Consider the following 18,915-nt stretch of genomic DNA (forward strand, 5'->3'; position numbering starts at 1 on the left):
TCAACCTCAAATCTGACCACTGGAACAACAGGTACTAAGATTCACCCTGCGTGGGCAGAAGGTTCCATCCTCATTCAGGCAAGTTACAGAGACAGTCTACAATGAGCTTGAAAGAAAGGAAATTTGCTACCCCTATGGGCAATAACCAGCCTAGTCATTAGAGCTTTCAGCTGGTCACTTGGGAGATGAGGGGGTGGGGTGTGCAGTGCTTATTAAGGAAGAATGGCAACAGTTGGCCTTTCTTACAGCTCAAACCCTCCTGCAATCTGCAATGCTAACATTAGATGCATTTGGAGATGACAGTAAATGGTCTCAGAATTTTTTTTTCTTCTTTTTTTTTTTTTTGTACTGCATCCTGGCTGCTATATAGGGAACATGGGCCTTCTTAGGGAGATTTTTCTGAGATTATAAAAAACTCCTGTGGGAAATCACATATGAGGCATTGACTAGGATCCAGGCTCTTACTACTTTGGATTGGGTTTAAAATGTTGATGAATGAGAAAATGATCGCTCTCTACCCCCTCCAACATCAGCCGCATTGAGGAGAAACAATTAGAGGTGGAGGCTGAGATTTCCTTATCCCCAAGGAGGATCCATACACATCCATCTCAGTAAGAATCACCCATTTGGAGTGATCAAAACTTTTCTGGTTCTGTTGGATACAGGAGCCCAAGTCACTACGCTACCTGGATGTGAGGAAGGAAAAGGCATACAGACTCAGCTAATGGGGTTTGGGCAGGGCTCACAGTGGGAAAAGGAAGCCGGCCTGACTTCTGGGATTGGACCCTGTGGGGACAGAGCCAGGAGTGCAGTTTCCAGGCTCTCGCCCTCACGTGGAAAGGTGCTCACTCGGGTAGTAAATGGCCATCAACTGTGATTGGATGGCCATCAGCTGTGGCTAGTTGGCCGTCAGCTGTAACCAGTGAGCCACTGGCCACTAATATATTTGCATCACTACGCTAGCAGCAATTGGGGCCTACCAAGAAGATGGTGGCTGGCAAGCGCGGATTGCAGTTAGCAAGGGGTTGGGTGGTTGGCAGAGAAGCAGACGGCAGGTTGCGGATCGTGTGGCTCCTGCTTCCTGTGTCTCTAACCCAGCCGCCAGTGAGAATATAGTGGTATGACTCCCCTACCTATGGCTCTGTGGGTGTTCCGTTTTGGCCTCACCATGTCCTGCGTTCCTATGTGGGGAGCAGGACCAGAGACCCCACATGACACTCTGCATGACAGGACCTTTGAGCCAATTTAATGTACTGTTGCTAATGATTCTACATCTTGATGTCCCATAAGTGCCAGAGAGGGTTCCATGCAACTGAGAAGAGCTCCATGTAGAGAATGCTAATAGGACATAAACATTTTCAATGATGCCTAGGGAATCTAGGTACGCTTGTTGGAGCACTAAACATACTGGAGGCCTTGCCATACCAATGAGACTCATCTTGATGTTCAAGTACCAGCCGTGTGGTGTGGCACACCCTCAGTCTGTAAGATGGATTCAGCTGCAGTCACATGTGTCGTATAGTTGCTGTTCATGCGAGCAACAGCTAACTTTATGTGTTAGCATTTAGTGAGTGCCTCTACCCTCTGATGTCCAAAGCTTTTATTATATACTGTGTTTCCCCCAAACTAAGACCTAGCCAGACCATCAGCTTTAATGCATCTTTTGGAGCAAAAATTAATATAAGACCCGGTCTGATTTTAATATAAGACTGGGCCTTATATACTATAAGACCAGGTATAATATAATATAATATAATATAATATATATAATATAACACCTGGTCTTATATTAATTTTTGCTCCAAAAGATGCATTAGAGCTGATGGTCCGGCTAGGTCTTATTTTTAGGAAAACACGGTAGATAATGTCCTGTCAACTGACAAGTTGGAAGCCTCAGTTAAACTATTCTGGCTGCAGTATTACCATACCTCTATTATCAGAGGTGGCTAATAATCCTGACAAAATTCAGGGGCCTCATGACCAAGTGACTATGTAGGTAGATTCACAACACCCGATTTCTCTGGCCGTCAAGGAAAAGCTGCTGTTTCTTTGACCCCCTGCTATCAAACAGGAACAGCATAGAGGGCACTGAGTATTGGAGACAGAATGAGCCTCACTTAGGATCCTATCTGGTTCTTTATACGAGCTAACATGCAAATCAGAATCCCTTGAGTGGGCCCAAACCAACGGGCTGCAATGCAAGCTATCTGGAAAGTTGTAATATACTCTCTGATTTGGGGACCCATAACTCTAACGACTGCTCTGAGCTACAAGTCTCCATGACTGACGATGTTATTGACTGGAGGCAGCCTCCACCCAGAGAGACGCCCCTTGGAGTTTTGGACTCATCACGTCCCTGACGCAGCTACCAGGAACACTCCTTTGGAAAAGTAGCTATTAGCTTGCTACTGTGCTCTTACCAAAACTGAATGGAAGCCTTGTGACTCTGCTGGGATGTTTCTGTTCCGGAGTACGTCAACTCAGATTCAGTGACTAACAAAAGGGACGGTCCCAAAAAGCTTCACAGGAAAATGAAAACTATATATTACGGAACACGATGAGCTTGGCCAGCAGTCTCTAGGCTGTACAGGTAAAAATGATATCTATTCCTTTGGAAGAAACTCTGTCCCCCACTATGCCAATTGAAGCCACAGCCCTGGCCCTACAGAGCCCTCAATTCCCATCAGTGTCCCTAAATGCCTGGGCCTGATGATTCTGTTAAGCTGAAGCCGGCTTATTCACTGGGCTGCCATGGCTGTTCAACTTTAGTGCCAGTAAAGCAAAACCAAAAACGAATGAAGGTGGTGCACTCAGTGGGCAGAACTCAAAGCTATTCTCATAGCTCTGTCCTTGAGGAAACTTGTTATAATTTGTACTGACTTGTGGACTGTTGCCAATGGCCTAGTTATTTGGCCTGCCACTTAGACACTCAAGACTGGGAGATCGAAGACACCCCTCTTTGGGGCTGCAAATTGTGGGCATACGTTGTGGTTGCTGATAGAACTGCCTGGAAAAGCCCATGCGAACAGTCCATTCTCTGATGAGACTAACTGGTCTCAAGCTACTGAGTAAGCCTGTACTGCCCGGATTTCTACCATCCTGCCTGAATCTGTCACCATACTGGACAGGGGAACACATCCACCATCACAGACTGGGCACAAAGAAAAGGCCTCTATGTTTCTGATACACCAGCTCCTGCTGCCTGCCGGACTTGGAACTCCTGCCAAATGTGACCCCTTGTCTTACAATGAGGAAGGACGCATCACATGGGGCACTGACAGTACCCACTCCAGGCATATTGACTACATTTGACCTTTAATTCCCTCTCAGGGCTCTCCATGGGGCCTAACAGCCATTACAGTTTTTCAGGTTATGGTGTTTCTGTTCCTGTCTGATCAGCCAACTCTGGCTGCAACATTGGGGCCCTTGAAACTAATCCATCTCAAGTTTTTGGCTGTCTGGACCATTTGCAGTCTCACAACGGTGTGCCTTTTATCACAAGCCACTCAACAATAGGCTGACTGTCAAAGTGTTTGGTGGCCCTTCCACGCTCCGTGCCATCCACAGGCAGCGTCTCATTTGTTTAGCATTGGAATCTCCTGCTTGATAACTGACTCAGTAATGTCTCCGACTCTCTCTCTCTCTCTCCCCTCCTCCTGGTCCATGCACCTGAGTAAGACAGTTTGGTCAGTGAATGCAATTTGATCCCCAAAAGGGGATCATTATCTCTCAGCTGCTTCCTGGGTAATTATTAGGATGCAAGGGGTAGGAAGTTAGAGTCCTAATTAGAAAATTTATGACTCTACTCTGTCCATTCCCAGGCACGATGCTTTTATTTTTTGCCTAAAGGCAACCCCAGACCAGCCTGCTTGGGTCACCTACTATTGCTATGAGTAATACACGGTCTTGTATCATTGATTTCTTCTAATTTTCTTATTTCTTCTCCCAAAATACACGAAACAACGGCAGGTTCATTTGTCAGCTTGCAAGTCACGTACAACATCAGGCTTTTCGTAGTTCTTGGCACTTGCCCCACACTGAACAACAGCTGTCCCAGCACAGAGCGCAGCACAAGTGAGGCTGGCTTTTCACCTTTCTGCCCAGCGTGTCAAACTGACAGTCGCAGCTCTGCTACCTGCTCTTATGGACTCAGCGAGATTATAGTAAGAACATTTCGATACAAAATGGAAATGAGTAGGCTTCAGGCACTATTTGTTCCCTTTGCATTACCATGCAGGGGAAGAAACTGTGTGTTGTCTTTGCCAGGGCCATCATACTTACAGGGGCCAGGCTGTGATGACCTATCAGACAGTCCCTTAATGGCCTGTCCGTCCCTAAGATGACCTATCAGTCCCTTAATGGCCTGTCCTCGGTGGTGACACAATGTGTACAACAAAGAATCTAATGCCAATAAAGACTGTATGAATCTCAAATCAGGGCTGCCTAACTGAATCTAATATTATTGCTGATAGCTAGGACTGTGTTTCTAGATGTTGTGAAAGCCTCTATTATACTTACTATTGTGATTCAGCCTCCATGTGGGGAGACTACAGTTCAGGAGGTTCCTGATACAGTAGGCATAACACTAGCTCACATGGGGTGTGTGTGTGTGTGTGTGTGTGTGTGTGTGTGTATGTGTGTGGTGCGTGTGCGCTGCCTTACATACTTGCATACACGCTGTCTTTCAGAACCTTTTAATGACTCAAACACAGGCAGAGTGAAAGAGCTGTTTATTATCATTTACTAAGGAGGGTTCCTGAGGTTACCATAAAGCAAAACCTCAAAAGGTCTTTGTATTAGTCAGTGTGTGACAGTTCTGACACACAGCGCTTCACATGTCTTCATACACATGTGACAGCAGCTGCTCACAGACACCTCATTAGCTTGGGGGCCTGGAGGCTAAAGATAGTTCAAAGATAGACCTGGAATGGGTCGTGGGCAACTGGACTATGACATATCACTGCTGTTAGGGGATTTGGGACGATTCAATGAACACTTACTGAGTGCCTACTATCTGCAGGTATAGTACTACACACTGAGAATACACAAATGCCACAATGTGTGCCCATGAAAATCTGTCAGTTTAGTGGAGGCACCATGAAAAGGCCTGTAAACTAATAATTAGTCTACATGTGGACACATGCATATAAGATGAGAAATGGAAATACAGAGAAGGGAATGACTAATCCTGCCTGGGATCAGAAAAGAAAACTGAGAGTGGAGAGGGGTTTCAGGGTCCACTGCTGTGTCTGGGGGTGGGGGGTTCTATCCAACCCTGCATCCTGTGCACTGTGATGCTTAGACCTCTCCAGAGGGGTGGACAGAAAGGTGAACTTTGGAATCACACAGTGTTGGGTTTGAATTTCAGCTCCACCATGAACAACCACTTAGTTATGTGATTGGGGAAGGAATTTAACATCCGTTAAACCTTGTTTCTTTACTGTTAAAATAGGAATGATGGTATCATACCATATATGCAGTTTCAACAGAAAACTTGCCAAGTATACTTGCCAAGAAATAATGCTTATCATGGAGTTGAAGACAAACATTAAGATAAATTAGATTCTGTGCTTTACTTACACATTTCAGGTGGTACTTGTAGAAAACACAGAACAAGGTTTACATGGCCACATCTATCAGCAGCAGGACCCATGCCCCATGCTGGAAATCTCTGCAAAGCAAAGAAAAAAGAATTCTCTAGAAAAGTTCATCAAGTCTGAGATGCTACTTATTTTTATTTAGGTCCAACTCTCCTTCCTTTCCATAGACAAGCATTGATTGCTTTTCATCTTTTCTAACAAAAGATAGTGAATATCACTGGAAGAAAACTATCAAGCCATGTATTTTCACCTTTGCCATAAACTTGTATGTAACGCAAACCCCCATGATTGGACTGTATTGTTATCGCTATGCTATCAAAATGTCAGGGGTGCTGTCCTTCTGGGAGGTGAGGGAAATCAACTTGATCTGGAAATCTGGAATACGAATTACATGAATATACAAATGACATTTATGGATCCAAATATACCCATCTACCCATGAATATATATAGCTGGTATCAAGTTACTAGCATAAAAATGTGGGTGTTTACAACTTTTTTAAAAAAGGCATTATTTGCATTTAAAATATGTTTTCTAATTTCTAAAAAAGTCTGTGTAACAAGTTGGGAAAGTTGGGTTAGACAATAAGGGGAAGGAAAAGAAAGCACTGCAAAAAAATGAAAAAGTATGCATACAAATATCATAGTCTTTTCTGTTTTTAACCTTTTATATATACAGGAGATGTACATTGTGTTTCCAGTTTTGACTTTGTTCAGCCCCCCCAGTATCAGTTTGGCCGAGTCACTTCCCCTCCCTGAACCTTCATTATTCATCACCAAAATTAAGCAAGAGAGAAAAAAAAGAAAGAAGCCAGCACCAGTTGGCCACGTAGCCCATCTCAGCAGTACACAATGTCCCATCCAGCTCTAGCTTTCTATGATTATTACTGTTAAAAATGTATATTGTGTTATTTTCTACAGATTAATTATATGAGCTGTTGCTATTTTTTTCTCTTGCCTTTTTGTTTGTTTGTTTGTTTGAAGGATATTGGTAGGTAGTTTTGCTAAATGGTACCTTACGATCGGGTTAAAATTTCTTATGTGGTATCTGCCAACATGACTGGCATTTCTAGTATCTATCAATTATACTTTGAAAGCCTCAGATGCTGGTTGAAGTTTTAGTTGAGCCAAAACACTCAAGTGGGTTTACCGTGGGTGGCTGCAGTTCATAAAGGGAGGCAGTTACCTGCCCCAAGAAGACTGTGGTAAAGAACAGTCATAGTCATTTCAAGTTGTGGCCAGAGAGATAGGGGACTGGGTGGGGAGACAGAAGCAAGTGTGCCATATGGTTTTCAAAAGAGAAAAGGTACTTGCCATATGTGATTGGTGGTATGTGAAAATAAAATTATGCTGAAGTCCCCTAAATCTCGTGATGCTAAATTAAGACTCCTTTGCTATTCACAAAACAGCTCTGTGGAAAAACGTTACCCACCCGAAAATTTCCTGTTGTCATGAACAAGGGATTGGAGGGTAAGAAGAAAAAAACACCTCTAACCAAAAGGGATGAAATAAAGAATGCGCACACAGAGTCATTGTAAAAATATACAGCTAAAACTTTCAGGATGGAAGGGAAAACTCATGGAGGTGCCCCACACAGTAGTTGAGAATCCTAGGCTAAGGCACAACCACAATTCTAAAACTTTAGAATAAAACAAACAATCCCTCTGATTGTTTAACACAATGCTTCCTTTAGAACTTTTACTTGAGGAGTGGGGTGGAGCAAAGAATAAAAAAATCCATTCTGAGCTTTCCTCACATTTCGTTTGAATGTTGAATTTCTTTCCTGGAACTGCCGGGTAAGGCTACCCGTTTATGTAGGATTCAAAGGCCTTTTAGAGTTCAAGTATGGATCTATCCTACTTGTGTACCAATACTGCACACATACACACACACCTGCCGCATTTATATCTCCAGGCCAGTGTTTCTCAATCTCTGAACTATTGGTATTTGGGGCCAGATAACTCTTATTGTGGGGCTGTCCTATGCATTGTAAAAGATTTACCAGCATCCCTGTTCTCTACCCACCAGATGTCAGTAGCACTTCCTTTCTCTCTGTATCCCTCCACCCTCCTCTGTCCCTCCCTTGTGACAACCAAAAATGTTTCTAAACGTTACCAAATGTCTCCTGGGGGACAAAATCTTTCTTGGTTGAAAAATCACTGCTGTAGGCTGAGATGAGGGCCTCTAGTGAGGGGAAAGAGAAGACTCAGAGGAGAATAATGGGCTTCCTCCAGGATTCTCAGGTATTTGTTCTCAAAGTTATTCCATTTATGGAAGTTATTCAAAGATGCTTACAAGCATTTTTAGGAAACCGCCTTTATTTTAAGCAGGCCAATCTTACAAATAATATTTAAAACTGTAATTTGTAACTGCTTTTCTACAGACTGTCTTAATGGATTGAAGATTTGTCTTGAAGAATGTTATTGATTCATTCATTGTTTTCATAACTTGTGGCACCGCTGGCCTTCCACTTGGAATAGTAGCAGTGTTTTTTTTTTTGTTTTTCCTTCCCCCAAGCTTTGCAAACTACTTTGATACACAGCAGAAAATCCATGTTAGCAGGATAAGTTTTTTTCACCGTGATTCTCAAAGAACCTATTTGGTCTACTAGTTAGAACAACCATTTTTAATCTAACTGAAGCACAGTTACCTCGACCCATTCACCATGCTGGCACACAGGCTTAACATATTTTGCTACCAGCAGAACTGTAGTTTGCATACAACAGTGACCTTACTGAATAACCTCATGACCGAACCTCATACATTCAGTGACTAGGAATTAATATACCTTAACCTGAAGCTTAGGGACATACCTCATTCAGTGTTTACATTTTACTTTGACTTGTATTTTGCTCCCAAAGAATAGAAAAACACTACGAATGGTGAGGTTTGTTTGATTTTTAGTAGTAGCACTCCCGGTCCCCTCCTTCTACAATTCCTTTCAACCACCATTTATTAAACATTGACCGTCGGGGAGGATTTCTGCCAGTTTTAAGCAGATTTTATTTTCACAGTAAAATGAGATGTATTTCTTTTAAAACCATGCTGTAATGGATCTTTTCTCCATTATTTTGATATTAGTGAAGATGAACGAACACAAAAGGTATTGGTTTCTCTATCTGTGAATGGAGGATAGAATTCAAGGAATAAGAGAAAAAGTCTACAAAAGGTAGGCTAGGTTTTTTATAAAGCCAGATATACAGTATCATAAGATTAAAATGTGGTGAGAATTTCGTTTCCTATTGCTTTACTACTTGGCATCAAGTAGACAAAAAATAAACAACAACAACAAACCCAGAAGCTCTTGAGCTAAACTTTTATTTTCACCTGGATAGATGGCAGGCCCAGAAGAATGTCAGGTAAAACTCTTGAAATGTCTGTAATTTCAGGTGAATTCTGGAAAAAATATGTACTTTCTGGCCTATAAATTATTTGCCATATTTTTCCATATTTGATACTGATTGATTAGTAATAGGTTAAATATCAGTAAGAAGGAATAGCATAAATATTGCTGATGCATTTAATTTTTTTTAAATTTTAACTTCAATGCTTACTTGTTTTTAAATTCTGTCTCTTTTGTTAGGTGCTGGGCCTCTAATCCGGTGTTGATTTACTTGGCTGTGTAGGAGTTATGTAAAATTATCCAACTGATATAAGCCAGGTGTTCGCAGCTCTTTATGCCTCAGGGACTACGCTGGAAGCTTTCCAAGAGTAGGTGTCTATGACCTATAGCAAGCATGACAAAGATGGCACGTGGGCCTATTTTCAGCATCCCTCAGGCAAGCTGTCTCCAGAAACTCACCCACATCCTGGAAGCTCTCTGCCCCCCAAGCCCAGTCACATTCCCTCTCCCCAATCACCTGCAAGAGCCGTACTTGATGCAAGCCAGCTCTATGGCCCATTCCTGCCCCAATATGGAGAATATGCTGGAGCACGACGGTGTCACACTCTTCCACTGCAGAGCCATCCCTGCTGCTGCCACATGTGTCACTGCTACACCTCTAGTTGGCCCAAGTGGTACATAGCATCTAGAACCTTATAAAATTACTTGTTGAAGGTTTCTAAGCTCAGCTCTATAGTTTACAGAAAATACATTTGCCATTTCTAACAAACAGTTATTTAAAAAATATTCTCTCTTGCTCTTCTTCTCATTCTTTTCTTTTATGCGGTTTCTAAGTCTTGTTTCTGGATTATTCTTTTCAAGGAGTTAAGAAATAGGTTAAGCTAAGAAATAGGTTAAAAAACCAACCAGAAGGCATTAGGAAAGGAAAGAAGGCTCACTAGAGGAGAGGATATGGGAAGGATTATCAGTATTAGCCTTGGAACGAAGCTGATGCTGCCAGAACAGAAATTATTTGTTTAGCGTAGGAATGTGCAGCAGCAAATCATGGAGCCAACAGTGGCCAGAATCTTAGCAACGCGTTCCCCAGCGCTGGCAGCCAGCAGTCCTGCCCCTGTCACTCACAGCTCTAGTGCCTTCCTGTGAAGGCTGCTCAGGAAGGAGCTGAGGAAGCACAGACAATTGTTACAGGTTGAATTGTGTCCCCGCAAAATCCATCTGTTGCAGTCCTAACCACACAGTATCTCAGACTATGACCTTATTTGGAAATAGGGTCGTTGTACATGTACTTAGTTCAGATGAGGTCGTACTGCAGTAGGATGAGCCTGTAATCCAATATGACTGGTGTCCTTAGAAAAATTTTGCCAGGAACCATATCGACGATCGCAGCATCACCAGATTTCTAAAACTTGGGGCCATCTTCCAGCTTTTTCCCAGAACCACAATCAATCTTCTTCAGCTCAGCAAATCTGCAAGCAATGTGAGCTGTGTGACAGTCTAGCACAGGTGCTTATCCAGCACTGATTTGATCTGGATGGTTCAGAATAAGCATCTGAGCCGTGAAGCCAGCTGCTTCCATTGGTGGGTCATTTTTGCTGTCACCAAACACTGCCACAACGAGCATCTTTGACAGACACATTCTTGACACTGAAGCCCACACTGTCCCCAGGATGAACTCCACTCAAAGCTTCTGGTGCATTTCAACAGACTGTACTTCAGTTGTAACACTGATGGGGGCAAAGGTGACCACCATGCCAGGCTGGCGAACACCAGTGTCCACTCAGCCCCCAAGGATAGGACCACTACCCCATACAGGGGCAGCAGCAAAGGCTTGTCATTTGGACGAATTGGTGGAGGGATGCAATCTAGAGCTTCAAGCGGCGTGGCTCCACTGGCATTGCCATTTTTCCAGGTGATTTTCCAGCCCTTGAACCAAGGCATATTAGCAGTTGGCTCCAGCATGTTGTCACCATTCCAACCAGAAATCGGCACAAATGCTACTGTGTCAGGGTTGTAGCCAATTTCCTTAATGCAGGTGCTGACTTCCTTAACCATTTCCTCGTATCTCTTCTGGCTATAGGGTGGCTCAGTGGAATCCATTCTGTTGACACCAACAATTAGTTGTTTCACACCAGTGTGTAAGCCAGAAGGGCATGCTCATGGGTCTGCATGTTCCTGGAGAGACCTGCTTCCAACTCACCAACGCCAGCAGCAACAATTAGGACAGCAAATCAGCCTGAGGTGCACCTGTCACCATGTTTTTGATAAATTCTCAGTGTCCTGGGCCATCAGTGATGGTCACATAACTCTTGCTGGTCTAGAATTTCCACATGGAGCTCAGTGGTGGGCCCATGCTCACGTTCAGCTTTCAGCTTATCCAAGACCCAGGCAGACTGGAAGGAGCCCTCTCCCATCTCAGCAGCCTCCTTCTCCCATGTTCCGATGGTTTTGTCGCTCCCACCACATCAGTAGCTCAGATGACCAGCAGTGGCAGCCTTGCCGGAATCTACGTGTCCCATGACACTGACGTTGATATGAGTCTTTTCCGACTTTGGCTTAGATTTAGCGGTGGTTTTCACTACACCTGTGTTCTGGCAGCAAACCCATTGCAAAAAAAGGTACATTGCAATACTTTCTAAACAATTCCAGAAACTGAGCACTCCAGATCACCTGCTTTTATAATTCAGTACAACAACATTTATTAACCTGACTATGTGACAAGACTTCTAAGCCATGGCAGTAGAATAAAGCATCAGACACAATCCTGGCCCTTAAGTAGTTTGTTGTATAGTAACTAATAAGGCCGAATTCTAGAAGCACTTTTCATTTATTAACCTAGAGAGGATTCTGTCCACACCTAGGAACATTCAAGACTCTTGGTTATCAGTGATGGAAACACAAGTCAAGCTGGCTTAAACAAACAAATAAAGCCCTGAATAATTTGAGGGTTTCTGTATTAGTCAGGGTTCTCCAGGGAAACAGAGTCACATCAAAAAAAAACAAAAAAACACACAAAATACTTCCTTCACATAAACATCTAGCCTGGTGTTTCACCAAACCACTGGACATCCCAGCCTAGGCAAGCTGACATACAAAGTGAAGCACCGCAGGCAGACTGGGATCCAGGAGTGCCCTAAAGTCACCAGGAATCCACCCCTCCCCATCCTTCTCAGTGAGGCTTGACCCATCTTCCAGTCCAGGCCCTGGTAAGCCAAGCACTGTGGCCGAGGGAATGCAGTGCCTTATCTGGGGCCGAGAATGGGGCTGGTGTGCTACAGAGGAACGCTGAGCAGGCAACGTCAGGAGCTGTTCATTACAAGGGTCCCAGCACTCAGGGCTCAGGGGGAAGGGAGGTAGTTTGGAAGGAAAAGAAAACATTTTGTGCAAATCCAGTCCTTGGGTACTAAAAGGTGGGAAGGAGAAAGGAGAAACCCTTTGGGAGAAATGAACAGTTCTTGCTAGAATGTCCTATATGTTCCTGCCGCTGGAGGCGGGCAGTTACGTCACTGGTCACCAGAGACCATGTGCTTCTATCACCTGAGCTTGATTTAAACTACGTTTTAATGTCATGAAATTTTCCTTTGAGGAAAATTTAGTTTTTCTCGTTGATTTAAAGTCAGTAATTCATTTTCCTCTGAGCACAGAATTGCTTTTAATTATAAATGCATGACATTTAAGATTATTTAAATACAAATATTTTTACACTAAGGGGTGTGGAATGTGGGGTGTGGGATGTGGGGATGGAAGTGATGAATTTTTTCCTGTGCAGAAACCCTGCTGGAAAAATATTTTCCCTTAATCATTGTTCTGAAAATCATCCATCTCAGGGATGCTTGTTATTTAAAATTAAATGGAATTGGCATTTGCAGAATTTTGAATAATGTAGCTGGACTTGTTTCAGGGATTATATAACGGTTACAAATGGGTCAAGGCCCAGTTATGTCGGGGAGCTAATAATGTATTGGTTTGTGTGACCATTGTTCACCTGCCTCTCCCCCCCTCGTCTCTGCTCCCACCCCATGGCTGCTCCCCCCACTTCTCTTCTCACAGGAAGCTCCCTGAGGACAGAGACTACTTCTTATTCATCTCACTCCCCAGGGTGGTCTCTGACATGTAGCAAACAATGCATCATGTGTATGGCACTAGACGCTGGTATCTGGGGAGTCAGGCATATAGGAAGGTAGAGAGAGCTATGACAGTTCTGTGACTTCTCAGAGAACAAAACTCCTTTAGAACAAAGTGAAACGCATTATAACAACAGCTTTACAAATGTCTAGATGCACAGCTGCCTTTGTTGGCAGCTGCGTGCAACAAAAATCTTGCAGCTAATGTCTGTCAAATATTGGAAAACACCTTTACACAAATTCTGAATTGTGTTTTCTACATTCTCTCTTTTTACCTTTTTTCTTTTAACTTGCCTTTTTTAACAACCTTCCCAATCATCCTTCTTTTTTCCATGTTCAAATCTCTCCTACCCTTTTCATTCCTTCCTCTTACAAAATAGGAAAAAAACTCATTTTAATCATTTTTACTTGTAAATTAATCAACTGATTATAACTGGGAATTAGTGAATTTCGTTTGACTTTTTTCTCTATTGTAAATGAAAGAATGGGTTACACTCTGAAAGGAAATCCAGGTATAAGTGAGCAGACGCGGACGACCCTTCTGTCCATCTATAGGTGTCTCCTTCCTTCTCTCCCTACATTTCTTCTTTCCTTCTTGGGGAGAGGATGAGAAAGGGGCACAGATAGGGTCACCCTGGAGACAACCCTCACAGTAAATGATTTGAATCCTTTGATGATAACTACAGGAGATCAAATGGGAAAGGTGGTCATGGTCTTAGTCCTGTCCCACCACTTACTTCTGGGACCTGAACAGGGCTATAGATCTTGACAATCCATTTCTCTATGGATGGTAACTCCACCTTCCCTTACCCTAGGCACTTTAGGCAAACAGTATCTTCCCTGGCCTCTTTTAATTTCCTTTGAACACAAGGCAGTCCCCTCCCCCAACTTTAACCCCAACATTTCCATCCATGACCTTTAACAAGAATGACCATGTAGCAACTCAATTAGTCCAGCACTATTAGGAGTTCACAAACATGTTGCTAATCTGAATACGATCCTGCAACAGGTTCCTATTGTTTCCATCTTACATGTGTGATTCAGAGAGGCTAGGTAACATCCTCAAGGTCACACAGCACTAAATAGCCAAGTCAGGAATGTTGGGTTTTTTCAACTCCAAAGCCCATGTCAACTATACTATCCTGCCTCCCAGGGGTGTTTTAATGTTGTCGGGCATCTGACATTCATTTTCTTTTAATGAATAATATTTTTATTCTGCTGCCTCCCTCACTTGACGTTTTAGATCACATTCTCTTGCCTCCCATATTATTTCTGCCTCCACCTGAATGTACCTTGGGTACTTCACAATCCACATGATCAAAACTGAATGCAAAACTGCTCCTATATTCCCAGTCTTGAACTCAATCAGGTCAGTTGCTTACACTAGAAAACTGGGACTCTTGATTTTTCTCTTTTTCTCATGTTACTTTTTCTAATTAGTTACCATGTCCTAAACTCTCATTTTTATTTCTTACTGTTCACTCATTCAAATTTCCATGTTACCATCAAAATATTTTTTTTTTCTAAAATACACATGAAAAACAAAACAAAACCTGAATAGCCACAGAAATCCTAAGGAAGAAGAACAAATCTGGAGGTATCACGCTACCTGACATCAAATTATACTACATGTCTGCAGTAATCAAAACAGCACAGTAGTGGCATAAAAACAGACACATAGGTCAATGGAACAGAATAAATCCATGCCTATATGGCCATTTAATCTATGACAAAGAAAGCAAGAATTTACGTTGGGGTAAATACAGTCTATTCAATAAATGGTACTGGGAAAACTGGACAGATACATGCAAAAAAGAAAAAAATGAAACTAAACCACCTTCTTATGCCACATACAAGAATAAACTCAAAATAGATTAAAGACTTAAATGTAAGATCTAAAACCATTAAACTCCTAGAAGAAAATATGGGAAGTAAACTCTCAGACATTATGCTTAGTTAATATTTTTATTGATATATCTCCTCGAGCAAGGGAAACAAAAGAAAAAATAAACAAATGGGACTATGTCAAACTAAAAAGTTTTTTTCACAGCAAAGGAAACCATCAAAAAAAAAAAAAATTGAAAAGACATCTTATTGAATGGGAGAAGATATTTGCTAATGACACATACCGTGTTTCCCCGAAAATAAGACCTAGCCGGACAATCAGCTGTAATGTGTCTTTTGGAGCAAAAATTAATATAAGACCCGGTATTATATTATATTATATTATATTATATTATATTATATTATATTATATTATATTATATTACATAAGACTGGGTATTATATTATATTATACCCAGTATTATATATTATATCATATTATATTAACCCAATATTGTATTATATTATGTTATATTATAAGACCTGGTCTCACAGTAAAATAAGACCGGGTCTTATATTAATTTTTGCTCCAAAAGACACATTAGAGCTGATTGTCCGGCTAGGTCTTATTTTTGGGGAAACACAGTATGATAAGGGGTTAATACCCAAAATTTATAAAAAATTCATACAACTGAACACCAAAAAACCAAACAATTCAATTAAAAAGTGAGCAGAGGATCTGAATAGACATTTTTTCAAAGAGGACATACAGATGGCCAATAGACTATGAAAAGATGCTCAACATCATCAGAGAAATGCAAATAAAAATGACAATGAGATACCACCCCACTACGGTCAGAATGGGTGTCATAAATAAGTCAACAAACAACAAGTGCTGACGAGGATGCAGAGAAAAGGGAGCCCTTGTGCACTGTTGGTGGGATTGCAAATTGGTGTAGCCACTATAGAAAACAGTATGGAAGTTTCTCAAAAAATTAAAAATAGAACTACCTTATGACCCAGCAATCACACTCCTGGATATTTACCCAAAAAAATCCAAAACACTAATGCGAAAAGATATATGCACCCCTGTGTTCACTACAGCACTATTCACAATAGCAATAATGATGCAAAGATATGGAAACAACCAAAATGCCCATCAATGGACAACTGAATAAAGAAATTGTGGTATACATATATATATATATATATATATATATATATATATATATATATATACATACACACACATACACAATGGAGTATTACTCTGCCATAAAAAAGAATGAAACTTTACCATTTGTGACAACATGGATGGACCTAGAGGGTATTATGCTAAGTGAAATAAGTCAGACTGAGAGACAAACACCATATGGTCTCACTTATATGTGGAATCTAAAGAACAGAATAAATGAACAAACAGAACAGAAACAGACTCACAAAGATGAACAAGCTGATGGTTGCTAGATGGGAGTGAGGTTGGGGAGATGGGTGAGAAAGGTGGTCGTCACAAAATAGTCACAGGGAAGTGAAATACAGCATAGAGAATATATTGAATAATGTTGTAAAGACTAGGTAGGGTGTCAGATGGGTATTAGACTCACGGCGGGGGGGGGAATCACTGCATAAATTGTATAAAGGCCTAACCACTGTGCTGTACACCTGAAGCTAATATAAAATAATATTACATGTCAACTATTATATATATATATATATATATATATATATATATATATATATAGTCACAGGATGTAAAGTACAGCATAGGGAATATAGTCAATGGTATTGTAATAGCTATGTACAGTGTCAGATGGGTGGTAGACTTTTTGGGGTTATCGCTTTGTGAGGGGTGTAAATGTCTAATCATTGTGTTGTTTTGTACAATGATTAGAAACTAATAAAAATAAAAATAGGTAAAATACACATTTAATTATGTCATTCTCTTGCTTATAAATTCACAGGATGAGGTCAGAATTCCTTAGGATGGCAGAGATAATCTGTGCCCAGTCCCATCCCTCTATCCTCTGCCACAACCTTGACTCCCTGTCCTGTTCCCAACCCACTAGGTCCTTTGAGTCTATGCTTTTGCATTTGATGAACTTTCATTTTCTTTTTGCATGTGGTCATCCCCTAGTCACACAAAACCAGTTCAAATGTCAGATCCGCTGTAAAACCCTCCCTGACTGCTCCGGAAAACTTGGTCCCTCTGCACTTGCACATGCCTTGATTATAACACACACCACTGTGCTGGGCGTGTCTGTTGCTAGTGCACACCTCTCACTCCTACTAGAGTGAGACTTCTACGGGCAAAGATCTAGTGTCTTCTGTGCTTAGAACTCAGAAATCTTGCACATGATAGACCCTCAATAAATGCTGTTGAGCTGAATTTAACTGAACTGTTTCTGAGGAACAAGGAGCTCATAGTGGTCACCTTCCAGCCTTGTGCTTGTGCTTTAAATACCTCATCACAAGTAAGCTGAAGTCTGAGCAAAACAGGCAAGATTTCAGAGTTTGTCTTTTCTGTCTGTGACCTCTTCTTGTAGTTAGTTCCTTTTTCCTGCCAGTAACAGCCCCTCCAAATTTTAGACTCTCAGTGACCTCCTATATTTTTGGTCTGTCCCTTTTCCCAAATCAGGAAGGATCTAGAATCATCACTTGTATCCCAATCGAAACTCTCAGCTCTGCTACACACTAGCTGGGATCCTGGCAAGTTTTTAACCTGTCTGAAATTGTTTCCTCATTTATAACATGGAGATGATAATACCTGCTTTCTAGGGTTGCCATGGAGATTCAATAAGAAACTCTAAGTAAAGTATTAGCACAATCCCAGACCCATAATAATGGCTCAATTAGTGTTAAAACTGCCTTGTTTACAATGATATCTTAATTCTTCCCAATGCATTTACTTAAAAAATTGCTATTTAATTGTGGAATGAATGATCTCTTATTAAAGAAACCTATTTGTTCAATTAATATCTATTGATAACTTCCTTAGTGCCTTGCTTCACACCTGGGAACACAGGAAGAAAGACGATTCCCGCACCCGGGAGTGGGATTTCCCACCTCTGTTATAAGGTCAGCGGTATAGGGGCTTACAGAGTTCAGAAGAAGGCACCTGCCATAGCCTAGTGACAGGTGCTGAGGGAACATTTCCCAAAGAAGGGGTCCACTAGGGCTGGAATCAGTCAGAGGAGTGCAATCTTGTCAGTGGAAACAGGAACAAAGAGACAGAAGTCAGGCAGGGTTTGACAGGAGAAGATAAATGACAAGTCATTTGGTTCAGCTGTAGCTTGGGTGTATTAGGAGAAGGTGAATCAGAAAGATGAGGCTGAAAGATAAGCAGGTGGCCAAATGCTCTAGGGCAATACAAGCAGGTGGGGAAAGTGTGGGCTGCGTTCTTCTAGCCTAGTAAATCTCAACGGTGTTTGCATATTTGAATCATTGGGAGCTTTTAAAAATGCGGAAGCCTCAGTCCCTAGACAATTACATACAAATCACTATGGGTGCAACTGAAGCGTCTTTTATTTTTAAAGCTCTCAAAGTGATTCCAATATGCAGCTGATATTGAGAACTGTTATAATCTAGCCCCTGAAATCACACCAACCCTAATTTGGCTGTGAAGGTAACTGTCATGCAGGGTCTCTGGTCCCGCTTCCCGCGCAAGAACACAGGATATGGTGAGGACAAAAAGGAACACCCATGGAACCATGGATAGGGGGTTCATACCTCTACACTCTCCCTGGCGCCTGGGTTGGAGATACAGGAAGCAGGAGCCACACGATCTGCAATCCACCGTCAGCTTTTCTGCCAACCAACCAACCTCCTAGCGTAGCCACCACAGTTATATTAGTGGCTAATGGCTAACCGGTACAGCTGATGGCCACCCAGCCACAGCGGATGGCTGTCTGATTACAGCTGATGGCCATCTATTACCCGAGCCAGCACCTTTCCACGTGAGGGCAAGATCCTGGAAACCGCTCTCTGGGATTCTGTCCCCACAGTAACTTAATGTAATCATAGCGGAAACT

General features: G+C 41.9%; 1 protein-coding gene and 1 pseudogene across 3 annotated transcripts in view; both read right to left on the reverse strand.

The window, feature by feature from the left end:
- Window positions 1–18,915, reverse strand: part of NEMP2 (nuclear envelope integral membrane protein 2) — a 212,248-nt gene that overhangs the window by 164,704 nt on the left and 28,629 nt on the right. For all 3 annotated transcript variants that reach the window (XM_088793799.1, XM_074339370.2, XM_074339364.2), the window contains exon 3: window positions 5,581–5,671. The gene's annotated coding sequence lies outside the window, so the exon portion shown is untranslated. The remainder of the gene's footprint in view (window positions 1–5,580; window positions 5,672–18,915) is intronic.
- Window positions 10,192–11,274, reverse strand: LOC109452042 (elongation factor 1-alpha 1 pseudogene; annotated as a pseudogene).

Source organism: Rhinolophus sinicus, chromosome 17, assembly GCF_057876585.1.
Source record: "Rhinolophus sinicus isolate RSI-liver-muscle chromosome 17, RSI-T2T, whole genome shotgun sequence".
NCBI classification, from domain to species: Eukaryota; Metazoa; Chordata; class Mammalia; order Chiroptera; family Rhinolophidae; genus Rhinolophus; species Rhinolophus sinicus.